Here is a 19,367-nt window from a genome sequence, read left to right on the forward strand (position 1 = left end):
TCCTATAAAATGAAGAGGGTTGCAAACTCAAGGAGCCAGACACCTGAGGAAATTAAATTCAGAAAGAAGTATCCCTTTTCTGTGTCACCAAACCTTGTCCACTCTCTGTGTGATTGTAAAAAGGCGGAGGAAAGCCCCTTTCAACGATTCAGGAAAGCAACACTCTCATGGGATTTTCTGGTTTTCAGTTCTTCTGTTTCATTTCCACTGGTTCTTTCTCTTTAAAGATCACCGCAGGCTCATTTTCTACTCTTGCAGCTAATGAATAAAACTAGAATTTTCTAACTAGTGTTTCCCAGACTGGAAAATATGGAAACAGCGTCACTAGCGGTTGGGTCATGACTTCTAACACAACTCCGTCTTTCCAATCTGCCACAGAATAATTTGACAGATCTCCCAAGTACTGTGGGAACAGAGGGTGATAAAAAACGTTTGTGCCTGTTTATTATTAGTGCTGTTAATAATCACACTTTGGTTTCTTGCAGTAGAGTATACAGTGGAAATTTATGAACAGTAAATGATGAGTAATTGCTTAGGGGAGTAGATCTGAAATGTACGCATAAGTTCTAATGGAGGTGGGGACTCCGTGTCTCAGTCCTTTTGGACTGCTATGACAAAATACCACAGACTGGGTGACTTGTAAACTACAGAAACTTATTTCTGGCAGTTCTAAAGGCTGGAAGTCCAAGATGAAGGCCCTGGTAGATTTGGCGCCTGGTGAGAGCCTGCTTCCTGTCTCATAAGCTTCTCACTCTGTCCCCACATAGGGGAAGGGATGAGGGAGCTCTCCAAGGTCTCTTTTATAAGGGCATTAATCCCATTGATGAGGATCTAATCATCTTCCAAAGGCCCCACCTCTATATAACCATCTTATTGAGAATTAGGTTTCAACATATGAATTTGGGAGGGATGCAAATATTCAGTCTATAGTACTCCCTCATTATGGCTTGTATTTTTTCTATAAATCTAAGATTAATACCTGAGGCGTGAGCTATATTCCTTCTTCGTAGAGAGAACAAAAACTAAAGGGACAAAGATAACTTGAATAAGAAACTGTTGACAAGGCCAGTGGTAGAAAATATTGAAAAATAACCAGGGCTTCCCTGGTGGCGCGGTGGTTGGGAGTCCGCCTGCCGATGCTGGGGATGCGGGTTCGTGCCCCGATCCGGGAGAATCCCACATGCCGCAGAGCAGCTGGGCCCGTGAGCCATGGCCGCTGAGCCTGCGCGTCCAGAGCCTGTGCTCCACAATGGGAGAGGCCACAGCAGTGAGACGCCCGCGTACTGCAAAAAAAAAAAAAACAAACAAATTATTTTATGGGCTTTGACATACTAGAATTGAAACACTAAAAGCAGCATAAGCCTTAACAGACCATTTCTAATAGTTTCCAGGTTTCCTTTGACTGCAGATATATGAGTATTTGTACGATGGTCATGAGCTGGACCTCATTCATTCATTTTTCTATATGTCAATCATTCATTGTTCTTGCTGAGAAGGCTATGGCAGTGAATGAAAAAGACAAATAACCCTGCATGAAGCTTACCATCTACTGGCAGGAGACAGCAAATAAGTAAAATAAGCAAGAAGTCAAATAAGGTGTCTGTACGATGGTGAGCTAGTCATGGAGAACAACAAAGCCATGGAGGGAGACAGGAAGTGTGCATAGAGGCTGCATTGGATGGTAGCCAGAAAGACGCCATCCATAGACACGTCGTTGCTGAATTTGCTTTTCTAGCCATGGAGTGGTTTGTGTTGGTTCATTCACACATTTTTGTAACTTTCAGGGACCAAGGTAAACATTTTATGTCCAGTCTATGGCAATGGAAAAGGGTGGTTTTAAACAGCAAGAGTGATCATGCTGCAAACAAAGTTGTGTATTTGCTCCTGGTTAGAATAGGTATACAGAGAAACAACTCTAAAGATGCTAAGACATTCTTACTTTAAAGGGGAAGATTTTGGTTGGCCAGTACTTTCTTATGTTGAATCAAATGCTCTCGGAATCTCATGAGGTCAGTATTATGATCATCCTGACCTTCTGGAGGAAGAATCTGGGCCTCAGCAAGGCAACTTGCCTTTGGAAGGTATAGCCCAGAGCCCTGATCTACCAAACACTAGTCCAATGTGCTGTCCACTGCCCTGAAGAGCGAGACATTTCCAAGTGAGGAAAATTGCTCCTCCCATCTGGCTCATGGAGTGACGCTGGCCTCGTCACCTCTCCTGGTGCCATGGTTTCAGCACTTACATGATGAGAATAACTCCCACTCAGATCCTCTGAAGAACGGTTCATGAATGAAATGCCCAACCTCTCAAAGGTTCTTATCGATCATGCAATATATTCTGTTTTATGTTTCTAAGTGACTGCTTGGGAACAAGACAAAATGGCTCAGAAATTTGCAGGCTGCTGGGTAAAATGGATCTTCTTTACAATTTTGAGACAAAATATCAGAGAAGCAAACCCATAGCTTATAGCCATTAAATTACATGAAGGGCAGTTAGGAAGCTTAGTTGTTGTCATTACGATTAAATTTAAGTCTCTAAAGAATGTTACTATTCTTGGGTTGTTAAGTAGACAATACAATTTGTAAAGCAGTATTTCTTGAAAACAGACTTTCATTGGATTTTAAGATTTCATGGCTAAATAGTTGAGAATCAGAAACAGTTGCCTTATTAAAAATGTTAAATTGCTTTTAAATGTCTCTACTGGGAGGCTTTTTCCTGTGCAATTTTCTGTGCAAAATTGAGACGATCTATCTTGCTAAACAAAAGTAATAATTTTATAACTAGGATTTTGCTTCTGTTTCCCACTGATTATATTTAAGCTAATTTCAAGGTAACCCCCTGGCTGTCTTTTGGTCCTCCTGTCTTCTCTGAATTTCATAGCTCAGTCCCTGGGCCTCCTATGACCATAATGTTTCTGTAAACCAAGTTCTTATAGTTCAATATTTGAAGAGTTAAAGGACTTATGAGACTCAAGGGATTAGGAAGGGATTATATAGTCATGTCCTGGCAGTTCTCCTTCTGTCTTTCCCTGCGTAGAATACCAGGAGCGGTAGCGGTAGTTAAATGCCTGTCAGAAATTTACAAGGCAAGTCTAGTACCATCAGGTGCTTTTTTTTTTTTTTTTTTTTGGCTGTACGCGGACCTCTCACTGTTGTGGCCTCTCCCGTTGCGGGGCACAGGCTCCGGACGCGCAGGCTCAGCGGCCATGGCTCACGGGCCCAGCCGCTCTGCGGCATGTGGGATCTTCCCGGACCGGGGCACGAACCCGCGTCCCCTGCCTCGGCAGGCGGACCCTCATCCACTGCGCCACCAGGGAAGCCCAATCAGGTGCTTTAAGATGTGGCAGCCGATGTATTTCCAAGGGAAACCAGCACTCACTGTGTGTCTGGTTTGAATTTCCCCCAGTGCCGCCATCTTTCTAGTGTCTCGGCTAGGGCAGAACGGAGGGTTGGCTTTAAGAGACTGTGGACCAGCTGGGCTACGAGGGAGAAACAGATGTTTCAGGGAAGAGGGCAAAGGTTAGCTGGGTAAAGAGAACCAGGATGCCAGTGCCAGTTCCACAGCCGGAACATTGTTGTTCTTTCCAGCAGCCTTGGGTGGTGGTGAGGTGAAGGACAGAGTGATGGCAAGCCTGGCTTTGGAGTAAGATGTGGATTTGTGTCCCAGACCTCCAAAAACTCCCTGGGTGACTCTAGGCAGATTCCTTCCCCTCTAAATCTCAGTCCCCTCGTGTGTAAAGTGGAGAAAACTGTTCCTCACTCATGGAGTTGCCGTAAGGATTGATCCAGGCAGCGCGTATTTTCACAAGGACTGTCTGTGCATTGGGGCAGCACCGTTGGTTATTTGAGAGGCAAACTTCTTGAATATTCTACGATAAAATAGAACCAAATTTTGTGGAAAGGCAGTCAATTCAGTTTAATTACTAAAAAGGCTAGGGGACTAAAAACACTGGTTGACCTTTTTGCTTTGTAGTATTACACATGCCGTTTGATAGATAAGGCGAGTGAGATTCAGGAAAACAATGTGACGACTTGCCCAAGATGCCAAAGCTGGTGAATGTCAGCGCTGGGGTACATGTCGGCCTGGGATTCTCTTCTGGGTGAGAAGTGCACTCACTCGCTGTGCCTGAGTCCTGAGCACACACACACATGCACACACACACACATAGAACACCTGTAGACATACATACGCAGATGCATGCAGACATGTATGTGTGCATACATGCAGATACACAAAACACAGGCACAGAGACAGGCACCTTATATGGCCTGTATCTTTATTCATTTGCATAACTGAGCTGCAGATTGAAATATGAAGGGTTTTTCTTCCCCTTAATATTTGTTAAATCTCCTTAAGCCCAGCTCATGTTTCCTTCAGGGAAGGCACCAGTCAATTCTCTAAAGAGGGAAGTGTTTGTTTCCCTAGGTGCATCTGTAGTCTTCTCCTGCCTAGTAATTGGTGACATTCTTTCAAGAACATCATCACACTGCCCCCTCTTTTACCTGATCATTCTAAGTATCCCGCATTAAGGCTTTTTCTCAAATCCTTTTACTTTTGACATCGATTTTGCATATCTGATATAATATCTGTTGGACTTCTCATAATGAAGGAACACTCAAAAGTGGCCAAAAAAAGAAGCCTTTTTGTAGTCTTGATTCTGTCTCTTGTCAACTGTATAACTTGACAAAGTATTTAATCTTTCCGAATTTGAGTGTCACCATCAGTAAAATGAGAGGGTTGGACCAGGCGAGTTCTAAGAAACCAGCCAGTATAGAACTTTGGGAGCTCTGTGGATGTCTGCTGTCGTTGTACAACGACCCTGATGGCATCATGTTTCATGGACCAGCTGATTCTGAGCAATGGAAAAAAAAAAATACACTCTGCCCACCTTCCTGGCTTGCTTATATTAAATATTCAGCATAATAGCAGCATGCAATTCACATCTATTCTCCTAGAAGGAAAGGGATGAGAAGATAGTCTTCCATTGTTTGAAAAGAAACGAAGTGAGAGGACAATTCGAATATTTCTAATTTTCTTCCTGCTTGGTAATTGGAGCCCAGAAATCCCTGTGGAATCCTTGACAGAAGAAGGGCAGACATTCAACAGGAGGCCAGGATCTTAGACGTGACTGGCCTGTCCACCCTGACTACACTTCACAATAGATTAAAATCAGAGACAACAACACCAGCTAAATAAACAGATGCAGTGGGTGTGGTCTCCTTAGTCTACCGTTCCAGTCTGGAGACTAGCTCAGTTTGGGGGATGCTTCTGTCATTGGTCTTTCATCCTTGCATGTTATGTAGAGTAATAAGTGCTCTCAGATAAGCTGAATTATTTAATAGCAAAAACTGTTGCCTCAGTGGTGCCCATGAACAATAATTCACTTTGACAATCCTGTCAACCTGAAGACTGATCCACTGCCCCAGTCCTAAATAATAAATAGTAAAAATGGTACCTCCAGTGAGTTTCAAGGGGTTGCCGTGCCGTCTGGTCTAAGCAGGAATCTTTCTAGGATCTATTATCAAACATCATTACTATGGAGACACTCTCATTACTTAATGTGTAAACCCCTGGGTCATATGGAAATCCCATTTAAGCAGCTGAAAAAAAATAATCCTGCTAGGTCAGGTTTGACACAGATTTCATGTGACTTTGAGAAAATCAAAAAAACAAAGAGGGAAGAGGGTGTTAGGGATTTGGGAGTTTTCATTTTTGTCCTGTTTCTTGTGTGACTATAAAGATTCTTAATTATCCTTTATGTAAAAATAGAAATTGACAGAGGTTCATGAAAAAAGCTGAGGTTTCCTGAGAAATGGTAGGTACAATTACCTCTAAGGAAGTTGGTCCAAAACCTGTGTATAAAATTTCAGCCCACTTTCTGCTTAAATAATGTTACCATTTATTGCTTGTCTACCATGTCAATGAAAATAATCAATAAACAGTCTATAATAAAAATAGAAAAGAGTTTTATTTGAGCCAAACTGAAGACTATAGCCTGCAAGACAGCTTCCCAGATTACTCTGAGAAACTGCTCCTGAGAAGCGTGTTTTTCAGCACAGTCTTATATCTCGTCAGAACAAAGAACATTATACAAGTCAGGGATACGTTTCTTCAAGGTTTCAAGAAAAAAAAGACAACAGACCAGCATGTGCACAGCAAGTCAATATGGCCTTGGCACCTGGGAAGAGGGTCTTACCATCCAAGGAGGATCAGCATTGGAGTTCCAGGAAGGGAGGCGTTTAGGTTTTATTTTTAACATGGACATTCTTTACTTCTGGTCAATGTGCCCTTTTCTTTAATAATTAAATCAGATATACAATGTGTGTTTGATGGGCCACAAACAGGTTAGGGCATTGGAATGGATGACCTCTGTTTTTGGAACATGGAAGTACTAAAGGGTCCTCTGAAGGACCTTTCACTTTCAGCAGTAAATGTCGACTTACTCTCAATGGCACTGCTATTTGAAATTTAGAGCTCTGGCTTTAGTCCAATGAAACATCTGCCTTAGAGTACATATTAGATAAACTGGGTAATTACACCAACTGGGCCAAAGCTCATTTAAGAGATCTAATGCTTAAGACACACTGTCTAATGGTCACGTTAAATTCAGTAGCTGCTCTTCCTTGCTTTGAATTAGATATCAGGAAAGTAAAGCTTCTTTAACTTTTTATCAGAGCCCCTATCAAAACTGCTCTCACTGGATTATAAATTAATCATAATTTTAATTTTTACCTTTAAAGTATAATATTTGAAAAGTATTTGTATCTTTCCTTAGAGTTAGGGTTATTATTCAAGATGTCCCTTACTATAGTTAAAGAAAACATGATAGGGCTTCCCTGGTGGCGCAGTGGTTGAGAGTCCGCCTGCTGATGCAGGGGACACGGGTTCGTGCCCTGGTCCGGGAAGATCCCACATGCCGCAGAGTGGCTGGGCCCGGGAGCTATGGCCGCTGAGCCTGCGCGTCCAGAGCCTGTGCTCCGCGACGGGAGAGGCCACAACAGTGAGAGGCCCGTGTACCGCAAAAAAGAAAAAAAAAAGAAAGAAAGAAAACATGATAAATTCCTACTTTAGTTTAAAGAAAAGGAGTTTTGTTTTTTTCAGCAAATTAATTTTTTTCAGTGTTTTATTATTTGCTTTGACCATCAGAAAGCTTAGTCAATTTTTTTTGTCCAAGTATTCAATATTCACTCAACTTACGTGTCTGAAAGTGTCCTTTATTTCTGCTTTCTTCAGATATTTTTTGGTCCTATTTTATCTTAAAGTAGTTTAACTTTATTAATAGGTACAGATCTGCTCAAGTCCTCTTGGAAGTAGAAAGAGTCTAAATTAAAATACTTTTTTTAACAACAGCAAATCTGTCCTATTTACCACTATTTCTCTAGTACCCAGGCCAGTGTTTGACAGTGATAAGAATTTGTTGAATAAAGAGTGAATGAATTTAGGTGGGAATCAATGTTTTCCAATCTACATGTAACTGGATTAAAAGCCTGTTTTCCCTATATCATACTGCCATGTCTGATCTAGAAAAAATCTGTATAAACACATACATACCCTCATCCGTACATATGCCATATTTCAAAGAGTTTCAGACACATTTAATTCATATATAATATACACAGAACATACAGATATACAAATGCATGTAATTGTACCCATATAATACATTTATTTTTGCATATGCAAATCCATATTTTAAATTGCATTTTCTGTCAGTTTCCTTAGTGGAATTTTAGTGTTTTTTGGCTGGTTATTATGATCCAAAATGAGAAAGAGGAAAAGCAGAGGGCATGAGTAACAAAGAGGATGACAGTAAGTTCCATAAAGAAACTATTTATGGCAGATATCCTAGGGCCATATTATTGGTAGGTAGATAAAGCAAATCTAGGATATCTATCAACTTTAAAATGTCAGTGGTAGCAGAATAAAACGTTGAATCAGGTAGCTTCAACTCTTAGTTTCAGAAAGAGGCAGGCCAGCCACACAGCGGTGAGAGAACAAGAAGGCGGGAGAAGCAAGCAATTAGTTTCTGGCCCCTGGCTTTAGCTAATATTTCTGAAAAGAATACTGGCTTGTTGGGCTGTTTTTCTCTTAAATTGCTTATTACAGAATCTTGAGGAAAACACTGTACCAAAGGCTTGGGAATGATTCAGCGTTTTTATTTGTAAGCCTGGAGTCACATCTCTAATGTGGTTTGGAGGAGAGGCAGCAGCTCAGCTCTGCAAACAATGCACCATCACTGGATCCAGTAGCTCTTTTGTTGGCTTCGGCTGCTGCGATGTGAATACAGTTTTAGTTGTTGCTTCCAAATCAATGCACGAGGTATTGAGGGGGGTTTCATCCCAAGGCGGGAGCCTTTGTACACTGTTTCCAGTGGGGGAAACATTTCAGCATAATCCAGCGAGGTGGAAGGAGGAGAAAACATAACCAATCCCCCCCCAAAACACACACACACACACACACACACACACACACACACACACACACACAGGTGGAGGAGCCTTGTGAAAGTGACTTGCAGCATTAATTCTTGCTGTTAACAGCCTTCCGTCTTGATAAAAACCTTGTCATTCTGACTCCTGCAGTGAAAAGCCACTTGCCTGGACCAACAGGCTTTGACAAAACCCAACAGCCCGTGCCTCTGTCCTGCCTTGCCTGTGCCTGTTCACATCTGGCTGGGTGTTGTCTCTTCTGTCCTGAGAAAGCATCTTAGACCAGAATCCTGGTGCAAACCTGAAAAGGAGCTTACTGATCAGCTAGTCCAACCTTGCTTTTTTTTAATAAATAAGAAGCTGAGACCAGAGAGGGAAAGAATTTCCTCCAAGGTCACACAGAGCCTGTTTCAGAACCCAGGTTACTTGCTACACCACATAGCACCGCTCTCATTATTCTGTCCAAGTTGGCTTTTATGGAACCAGCACCTTTGCCCTTATTCCATGCCTGTCCCCTGATGTCACCTAAGGACCTCTGGGTTTCTTGATGACGTGAGGCTTCAGGATTAAGTGAAGCAAAGACCACAACTTTCTTGGGCCAACAGTTTAGCAGCATTCAAAGAAGTGAATGGCCCTGCTCTTGATGAATAGTTGTTTTGTGTTCACACCAGCCTCACACGGCAACCCTGTGCAGTAGGTATTGAGGAACCTGTTTACGAGATGGGGAAACAGAAGTTGGGATTCACACTTGGACCCATAGGTTCTGGTGCCAAGGTTGGTACTCTTTCCATCTTGTCACACTTGTGCATCCCAGAATCTAATGCCCGTAGGCCACAAGCTTATTACTTTTATTCCTCGTACTTTGCTCTTGCCTCAGGGCTTGTGCATAAGTTTTTTCCTCTGCGTGGAAGGCTTTCCCTCCACGTCCGGATGTTCTCAGCATTAAGGTCTCAGCTCACGGGTCACCACCTCAGAGGACTTTCTGTACAACCCAGTCACTCTTTATTATACTATCTGACTTCAGTGTCTTCAGAGCCCAGATCACCATCTGAAATGATGTTTGTTCATTCGTTTTACTTGGTTACTATCAATCTCTCCTTACCAGAATGGACATTTTATGGGGTCTTATTTGTCTGCAGTTTCAATGCCTAGAACTGTACCTGACATGTAAATGATGAATAAATATTCACTGCCGATACGAATGGTACAAATGAAGTGACTCTTTTAACCACTGCATTCCCTTTGCAGAAGAGGTTTATTGGTTATTTTACTAGGGATATTGGTTCAGGTTAGAGGTTCAGCCTAGGCTTATGGGACAAAACAGTGACCTGAAATACTTTTAGAGATCAGACCTATAGACGTAACAGCGTTTTCTCCATGCCTTAACCAAATAAGGAAAATAGGCCACAGACATTGATAATGAGAGGGGAAGGGATATTTTAAAGATGCTTTATATTAAAGAAAAGAATCAAACAGCTCCATTACAGGATTTTTTTTTTTTTACGAGAGATGAAAAATCCACTGAGAACAGACAAATCTGATTGTCAACACCCGCCTTAGGCAACCTACCCTTTAAAGGAAATGTTCACGTGCAGTCAGGGAACAGGATGTTCCACCTGAATTCCACTAAGGAGCTAATCCTCTTGTCCAAAACCGATTTCACTACATATAAGATTCTCACTTCTCTTTAAAAAAGTCTCGGGCTTCCCTGGTGGCGCACTGGTTGAGAGTCCGCCTGCCGATGCAGGGGACACGGGTTCGTGCCCCAGTCTGGGAAGATCACACATGCCGCGGAGCGGCTGGGCCCGTGAGCCATGGCCGCTGAGCCTGCACGTCTGGAGCCTGTGCTCCGCAACGGGAGAGGCCACAACAGTGAGAGGCCTGCGTACCGCAAAAAAAAAAAAAAAAAGTCTCATTTATCTTTTCAACAGCACCAAAGAGAAGGGTAGTTGAGGTTAGCCTTTGTTTCCAGGAAATGAATCTGTGAGGTGCCCAAGAACATGGAAATCATCAAAGCCTCTTTGCTGTCAGTGCAGAGCCCTGTTTACTGGCATCTCAATGAAAATCACAACAGAGAGAAGGGACCAGGGACGAGCAGATGAGGTGCACCCTGAATGATTGCAGTCACTTTGTATTGGGCAAACCGAGGCCATGATGAGATTTCTAGATACCCCACTTTCATCACTAGTTTGCTGGCAGATCAACTCACAAACCCCATGATCAGAAGAAAGTCCCTTCAAGTGGTCCTGAGACCAGGAAAGCAGTCACAAAGCAGGGGAGTTGTCTTTGCCCAAGAGCTATCTAGAGTCCATTCCATTCTCTATGCAGAGAGATTGATGTTTGCCACAGTATGAAGAAAATCCCACTTCCCCCCAGGGCTGACATAAGCCACTAGTAGAGGATTTTCCCAAAGAGTAAAAGAAAACCAGACTCTTTAGGAAGAAGAAAGGAAGTAGGGTCATCCATTCATTCCCTGAAAGAGCATTCAATATTTTATACACGGTAGCATATGCAGGGGTTTATTTTAAGGAGGTAGGTTATTTCCCAATTACACTTTTCATAAAGTAATGTCAGATGAGCTTAGATTTTTATCAGATTGGATTGTTGCTGGACAAACCACAGAGATTTTTTTCTCTGGGAAAAATGGGTCAAGTAATTGCAATAAAGTGAAAGAGTTTAAATCTCATAAGCAAGTCACTTAAACTGTGAGCCTTCGTTTCTTCATCTTTAAAATGGAGAAAATAATACCTACTTTACCAGATTTCTGGGAGATTAAGTGGAATGTGTGTATTGACCCATATGCATGAAGGTAGTTAGGCACTTAGTAAGTGAATCTGAATTTATAGTTTAATCCCAGCAGCATCTTAAGAGAATCTAGATCGTCTTTGTGCTCCTCTGCATGTGGGGCAATCTTTGATACACATCTACTGTTTATATAAATTTCAACATTTTCCTAGGACATAATGTTGATTTTTGTTGTTGTTGACAATTACAGGGTTATTGCTGCCCAGTTCCCCCAAGGCTCAGCTTCCCACACTCCAGGAGGCTAATTCAGACACAGCTGCTGGTATTTACAAAGAGTTATCAGAGCCCTGGGTCCAGTCTTGGAATCTAGTGTGCCCACATACTACCCACTTTAACTAAACCATCTAAACTGGCAGGAGGCATCTACATTGCTGAGTATCACCTCTGCTTTTTGGAGGTTTATTTCTTAGGTGCTCCAGTCTGCAGGCAAGATGCTCCTTTATTGCAAGAGCCTGAAATTCTGTCAATCCTACAAGCAATAAAGGGTAAGAGGACCCTCTGAATTTCAAGACTCAGCCTGACTTGGAGTGATTTTGCAAAAATAAAGCTTGGGGCAAAACCCACATGTGACTAATTCTGTCAGCCCCCAGTCACTTAGGAGCCCTCAGCTCACATAGAGGAATTCTTTAAAAAGAAAGAGGCTAAGCAATCGAGTTTCAGCTTTAAACTGATTCATTTGGCTAATAATCAAACTTGCATGGAGCTAGAACTCCTTAGTGGATCCGTTTTTCATTTTGACAGTGGCTACATTTGCTGAGAAATATTTCTGTCACGTTAGATATTTCTTGTGCTGTGTTAACCATCCTAACAAGGTCCATAATGACCTCAACTATTAAGCATTCTGTTCTTTGTGGAAAATTTCACCCAGGGGTTCATTTGTGTCCAACAGGGTTGAAACTTATGCACAGAGAGTGAACTGCCTTCAAGTGTCCCTTTCAGGATTGTCACATATCACCTTTCCTTAACCGCCCAAGTATGGAGTGAAAGTCGCACTGGTCCTGTGGGGCAGAATGGCCCATAGCTATCTCTGGCTTGGAAGTAGATGGTGGGGATGATTAACAGGGCCTATATAGGTGTCCTCTCCCTCTAAGAACAGGCCAGAAGTTCACGTCACAAAGCTACAGCAGTCTCGAACTCATATTTCTTACAACATGATGTTGATATCCAATGGATCTCTCCAAGGAAATAGAATGAAAACTGGAGATCAGTCAAGTCGTCTCTAGAATAAAGGACATACTCCTAGCTGTGGTGTCTAGGCACAGTGGATTTTAGGCGTGGGCTCTCCACACTAATTCTGATCCCCACGACTTAGTAAAGACGGGCCTCTTGATATATGACCAGGCTTGCTCTCAGGCCTTTGGCTGCAGGGGACGAGGGCAGTGAGACTAGAGACCATCAGAAGGGCCCACAGCCCGCCACCCACAAGGATAACTGGCCACACCGAGAGACTTAGTCATAATCCAAATACATTTTAAAGAAGGCTTCAAGAGTGACACTTCTTAGAAAGAGCTGGTATGCTATCAAGGTTCGAGTTTTCTCATGACAAAGTTTTACATGGATTGAAAAGACAGTAAGTAATCACTTCTTTTAATCACTTCCTATTAAGGATAGGTGAAAGGTTGTACAATTGTGTCCCCCAAAATCAATTACGCTAGTGTGGAAAACGGAAGACATGACCTAGAAATGTCTTCGGAAGAGTGGATTGTTGATGTTTGTTTACTCGTATGACAATGTGTGATGTCAGCCCAACGTGTTCATTAACAAAAGTGCCCAGAATGAGGATGGCGAAAGACCTTCCCCGGTGCAGGCAAATAAGCGCCTCTTGGAGTTGCATTCAGCTCCACGTACTGCATTCTAAAAAGGAAGGCTGTGTACATGTCAGTCCCAAACTCCCAATCTATCCCTTCCCCCTACCCTTCCACGTACACGCTGCTCTATTTAAAATAGGTAACCAGCAAAGACCTACTGCATAACACAGGGAACACTGCTCAGTATTCCGTAATAAGCTAAATGGGAAAAGAATTTGGAGAAGAATAGATACATGTATGTGTATAACTGAATCACTTTGCTGTACACCTGGAACTAACACAACATTGTTAATCAACTAGACTCCAATAGAAAATAAAAATTAAAAAAAGAAGAAGCAGCAGACTGCTCAGAGGAGCATGGCCAGACTGAACTTGGAGCGAGGACTGAGGGTGAAATGAGAGGAGTCAGCATCAAGTACCTGAAGGAATGTCGCGTGGAACACGATTAAACTTACTCCACATGGCTTAAGGAATGGGACCCGGACAAATGAATGGACCTACCAGCCCAAGCTGACAGCCAGAGCTGTTAAACTGTGCATTGTGAGACTATGAACTCCCTAATAGCTGAGGCTCTCAAGTGTGGCATGGGTGACTATTTGGCAAAGAGATTTTAAAGAAATTCACATTAAACAGGGAGCTGACATGGGCAGGTTCCGAAACCCTTCCAGTGCTTTAAGTTCAGGTATTTTTCTAATCCCCACACGTTTCATTTGATAGAAGCAAATGTCTGTATTCTTTCCCTGTGCTTTGGCAACTCACAGATCTAGAAATTTGAGTGAATTGTGTTTTGAGATCTCTGTTGATAAGGAATTATCTTGCAATATACTTGGAAGAAAAGTTGCTGACATCTTCTACTTTGCATCAGGGAATAAGCATTTGGGCAAAAAGTTCGCTCGGGTTTTTCTGTAAGGTGAACAAAAATTCATCAGTTGAATCAGTTCTCAGTTTGTTCTCTTAAAATTAGAAGGGGTAAATTAGCTGATTGCTAAAGTTTCTTTCATTTAAAATATTTAGTAATTTTGTAAGAACCTTTGAATAAGAGAAATGGAAATATACAACAGAAGAGTGGAACTTGATTTATAATTATTGTATATCGGGTTGCAAAAAAAAAAAAGTGATAGCTATGGAAGAGAAAGCCCATTCAGTAACAAATTAGCTTGTTAATCTGTTTGAAGAGAACAAATCTTTGTGCTCAGAAACTAAAGAGAAACAAAATCAAATCAACCACACGGGAAAAAAGGAATAAAATTTCAGAAAGAAATTATGCCCAAAACAATGTCTACAGAATGAAGAAAACCACTGTAGTGATCCACCTTCATGGTTATTGATTTGTATATTACATGAGGCCACTGAGTAACACCTATTGGGCTTAGACGATCTCATGAAGGCAGTGTGGTTGCCCACAAATACCATCCTAAACCCATCGTGTCATGCTCCCGGAAAGCATTCTGATCGTTCTCATTATTCTCATAGTTGGAGGATAGTCTTGCAAAATAAAAATGGACTAATTATAAATAAATGAATATCTAGAAGGAATTGAAAGTCAGTTTCTCCGATTAACAAGATTCTCTAAACTGCTTTCCATTCCAGAGTTGTGATAATTTAGGCCAGTTTCCCCAATTCTAGAGTGAAGAGCTAGATGCAAACCAGGATGTTTGATTCAAATGGTTGGCCTTTGACGACAGGAAATGAAAATAACTTGCCACACTCTAGAGATTTAACATCAGCCGTAACCATGATGCTCTCCCTTACTGTATTGTCTTGTCTCCTGGGTTTAGTTAGTCCCCAGGAACTCGAGAAAGAGCATAGGGCTGACTGCCAAAAACATATCATAGCTAGAACATAAATTAGAAGACAAACATTACTGATGCTGCCACATCATTTTTACAGTCCTACAACAAGGCAACATTGCATTTCTATAGCACGGGGCATCAGAAGAATTCTCAGGTTCAAACTTTGAATCAGTGTGTGATGATCGATGCTGTAGTCCTCAGCTTGCTTCAACAAGACATCATGGGAAGTAAAATGTTCCCTGGGCTGTTAGATCAAATCCCAACTCAGCCACTTACTGACTGTGTCATTATTTTAGAAAGTCACTTAACATCTCTGAACTTCATCTGTACGATGGGATTCATGATGCGGTTATGGTAGGGATTAAATAAGATCAGGTATGTGAAAAAAGTTAGCTCAGTGTCTGACATTTAGTAGACACCCCATCATGTTCTCTCCCTCTGTTCCTTTCTTCCTTTTTTCTTCTTAAAACCAAGCAGTTCGGGGAAGCTGTAGTGGTAACAGCTCATTCAAACAATATAGATTCTGTGCAGTCAAGATACTCAGATCATATTGATTTACTGCCTTTCTTCTGACAAATAACAGTGATGGAATATGGCACATCTATCTGTAAAGGGGTTTGCAGTTTTACAAAGGACTTGGACATTTCCTCTCCTGGTCCTTACAATAGCTCTGTGATGTGGGATTTAGGAAACTCTTCCGATGAAGAATTGAGGCCCAGGAAGGTCAAGCGTCTTGCCCCCAAACAAGCTATTAGAACCAGAAATTGACTTAAGTCTTCAGACCCAAATGTCCATTACACCCCAGCAGCCTCTATTTCTAGTTCTTAAAGTTCTCCCTGAGGCCAAACCCTGAGCATCTCTACAAATTAACACCTGGTTTACTTTAGCTGCTGTGTACTCTGCAGGTGCCAAGCCCAGGGATTGCCTTTCTTGATCAATTAATTGTGCTGACAGTACCCTTGTTCTCATGCTCCAGAGCAGGGCCCGGGCAAGTACCATTATATCAGTAGTTGAAGGGATGCTCTGTCCACTCTCTGTGATGTTAATGATTAGACTACTTTTGTAGTTATATTTAGGAAGTCCGGTATGAATCAAGGAAACCATTTAAAAAGCCATGAGAGGGATTAATCAAATACAGCTTGTTTGTTATCTTCCCATTACTGAAATCCATAAAGCTGAAATGAAGGATTCTGGGATAAGAGGATCCTTTGTTTGGGATCCTATAAAAGGAAACCCACCAACCTGCCTGTTTCTTTGCTAATACAGAAGAGAGACTCGAAGGAATTACACAGCATCCAGTAACCCTGAGCTGGCAAACATACCAGCAAATTACTGTCATCTCTACCATCACATAAAAGATGCTCCAGGTGTGTGTGTGTGTGTGTGTGTGTGTGTGTGTGTGTGTGTGTGTGTGTTTAATGCTCCACTGCTCTTTGCAAGGAGCACACTTTTAAGTATAGTCCAGGTGGTGATGAATGAATATAGTATTTCTTTGTCCTTCTCCAAGACAAGGTAATTGTGTCTCATACATGGCAGTCAGGGGTCATTTTTAATATTTAAATAACATCTGAGTGGGAGATTAAAATTTATAAAGAGCAGTGAGATTCCAGGAAAAAGATGGGAAGCCACTTCTACTTTCAAATGCAATAAAACAGATGGGCCTCCCAGTCCAGACTTAAGCATTAAGATGTTTAATATTCCTTATAATGTTGGAAGCCTACAGAAGGAAATTCTCCCTCTCTCTCTCTCTCTCGCATGCATACACACACACACATTTTGCATTGTACACGTACAAGTCATAAAGTTAATTCCAGAGGGCAATATTAGATTTTGTTTTTAAAAACCGAGAATGTCACCTTAGGACCCAGCATCTTGACCAAGTAATTAAATAATGATGGGGAAACACAGTAACAATCCTAAGTGGAGGAAAATAATGATAACTACCATGATAATCATTACCTTGAAATATCCTCAAACACTTTGCAGAAATGATCTAATTATTCCCTTGCACATTCCTCATGGGAAAGGGGTTATTATTTCCATCTTGAAGACAAATACAACATCTACTCTCAATTTATAAGTGTCATTTCTTCTCAGAAGCTTCATTATTTGTTTTCTTGTTTGTCTCCACAGTATGAGACTTAGACACCCCAAATTAAGTAATTTTGTAGAGTTAGAGGCAGAATAATCTGTGTTTCTATGAATGATTGATTAAAATCTAGTGTTTTCCAAACTGTTCTAATCAAACCCCCTATAAAATGATAAAATATTTACAAATATAGATATTTTGAAGGATCAGATACAAAATAAATATAACTAGAAAGTCTAGTGCTTTTTCTGAGCTTTCCTGGGGTACATGCAGTCCCCCCTTTGGATTGGGAAGCAGGGAGAAAAGGAGGTAGAGTAATCATTAGCATGGTCCTCTTCTTCCTACCCCCCTCAAACAAGGACTAACAATTGCAGCTCTCACAGTGAGTTCCACCTGGAGCTCAAGTGGAGGGTAAAAGGGAAATGGGAAGAAAGGTGAAAGAAGTGAAACTGAGAGTCAAATCCATTTCACCTGCCCTCACTAATCAAGGCCATTTTGAAACTTGCAGGTCCTCCAAGTAGCTTAAACAATAAGATGTTGGCCCAAGTTGTTTTAGGGACTTGGAGTCAGCTGTGTTTAGTTGGAACTGAGCTGGTTAAGACTGGGTGGGACCACTGACCCTCCTCTGGGCATGCGTGGATGCTAGCTCAGTGATATTTTGAACGTGCTTAGGTACGCCTGAGCAGAACCAAGGTTACTGCACGTTTTTCCAATCGCCTTTCCCCATGCTCCCCACACCCCAGACCACTCTGCTTCTTTATTGGTCATCCCATAAATACCCGGAACCCTCTGCTTTCATAGAGGGAGCTTTGAGGTTTGTTCTCCCGTCTCTTCACTTGGCTGCCTTGGGGAAAAACCCTCTCAGCGTTTTGGCTTGCTGTGCTTGGGGCAAAACGAACCTGGTTCAGTAACAGAAGGAAAAAAGAAGAAATGGAAGGAAACAAGAAAGGAGTAAGTAATAGAAACACTGAGTGGCTGTTCCTATATGTCAGTGCTATGCCACAGGATGCTTCCAAAGGGGCTGTACTAATTTGCTAGGGTTGCCAGCAAAATACCCCAGACTGGGGAGCTTAAACAATAGAAATGCGTTTTCTCAGTTCTGGAGGATAAAAGTCCAAGATCATGGTTTTGGCAGGTTCGGCTTCTCCCAAGGCCTCTTTCCTTGACTTGGGGGAAGGAAGGGCCACCTTCTTGCTGTGTCCTCGCGTGGTCTTTCCTCCATGTGCATGTGTCCCTGCTATCTCTCTGTGTCCCAATTCCCCCTTATAAGGACACCAGTCAGATTGGATAAAGGGCCACCCTAACAGCCCCGTTTTCATTGAAGCATCTTTTTGAAGGCCCTATCTCCAAATACAGTCACACTTTTTGACTGGGGGTCAGGCTTCAACATGTGAATTTGGAGGAGATACAATTCAGTCCACAACATGTGCTTTTCCTTAAAAGCATCTTCTACTTTCAGGCACGGATGATATTAGAAATATGTAATACCCATACAGCGTGAGCACTGTAGGAAATGGTTGATTATAAACTGAGGCACACTAAAAGTTTTTAAGAGTTTATTTGAGCAAACGTGGATTCACCTCAGGCAGAATCAAACCAGAAGTGGTTAGGGGCACTCTGCCGTTAGGAGCTGGGAACAGCCTCTTACAGAGCAGACTCAGAAGTGAAGCAAGGAAGCTGAGTGGCTCTAGCTTAAGCAGTTGCCTTACTTAGGAGAGCCTAGGTGGGCTGTTTGTGAATGTTGGTTCCTCAGTTTCATTTTCTCAGATACAAATGTATTTGTAGGAATTGACTCTGGCTGAGGTTTCGGCTTGCTCACATTCCGTTACTAGGGCGTTAGAGCCACTCCCGTCTAATGGCCTCCTTGGTCAATTACTTTAACATGGGCAACTAGGCTCTTTCACTCTAGTGTGTCACTCACTTTTCCATCAGCTGACCTGAGTCAAGTCCTCTACCTTGTTCGTTTCCAAAGGTGATTCCATCCGTCTGCTGAGGGCTTCTTCCCGAGAGCTTATTGGAGACCTTCCAGAGCCTCAAAGATGAGGCTACTTTCTCTGCAGATCCCCAAAGTTTATGTGCATAATAATTCTGACTGCGCACTCACTGAAGAGCGAACCATTGCCTCTTCTTTCGTCCTGTAAGATGACAAGTTACAAATCCAGACACTCCTCGTATTTTGTGAGAGGCACTTTTCCCTCAAAGCTCCTTGGATTTAAGAGGGTTTCCCAGTTATGTGCTGCTCCAGAGGGCCTCACCAAGGAGTGTCTCATGAAGAGTACGCACGTTTGCCCCATGCTGGCAATCTAAGATTGGGCAGACAGCTGGGAAGTGTGACAGCCTCACCAGCTGCCAGCTGCATTGGTTGGAGGAAGTGGATCCCTGGTGACAAGGTTCGGGGAGGTGGTAGTGGTGAAACAAAGTCTCAAGGAGAAGTTCTTTCCAA

General features: G+C 42.2%; 1 protein-coding gene across 10 annotated transcripts in view; it reads left to right on the top strand.

The window, feature by feature from the left end:
- Nucleotides 1–19,367, top strand: part of SLC8A1 (solute carrier family 8 member A1) — a 346,328-nt gene that overhangs the window by 280,344 nt on the left and 46,617 nt on the right. The gene's annotated exons all lie outside the window — the stretch shown is intronic.

The sequence above is a fragment of the Aethalodelphis obliquidens genome, unplaced genomic scaffold (genome assembly GCF_003676395.1).
Source record: "Aethalodelphis obliquidens isolate GAN/ISIS:26980383/991018 unplaced genomic scaffold, ASM367639v1 scaffold12, whole genome shotgun sequence".
Taxonomy (NCBI): Eukaryota; Metazoa; Chordata; class Mammalia; order Artiodactyla; family Delphinidae; genus Aethalodelphis; species Aethalodelphis obliquidens.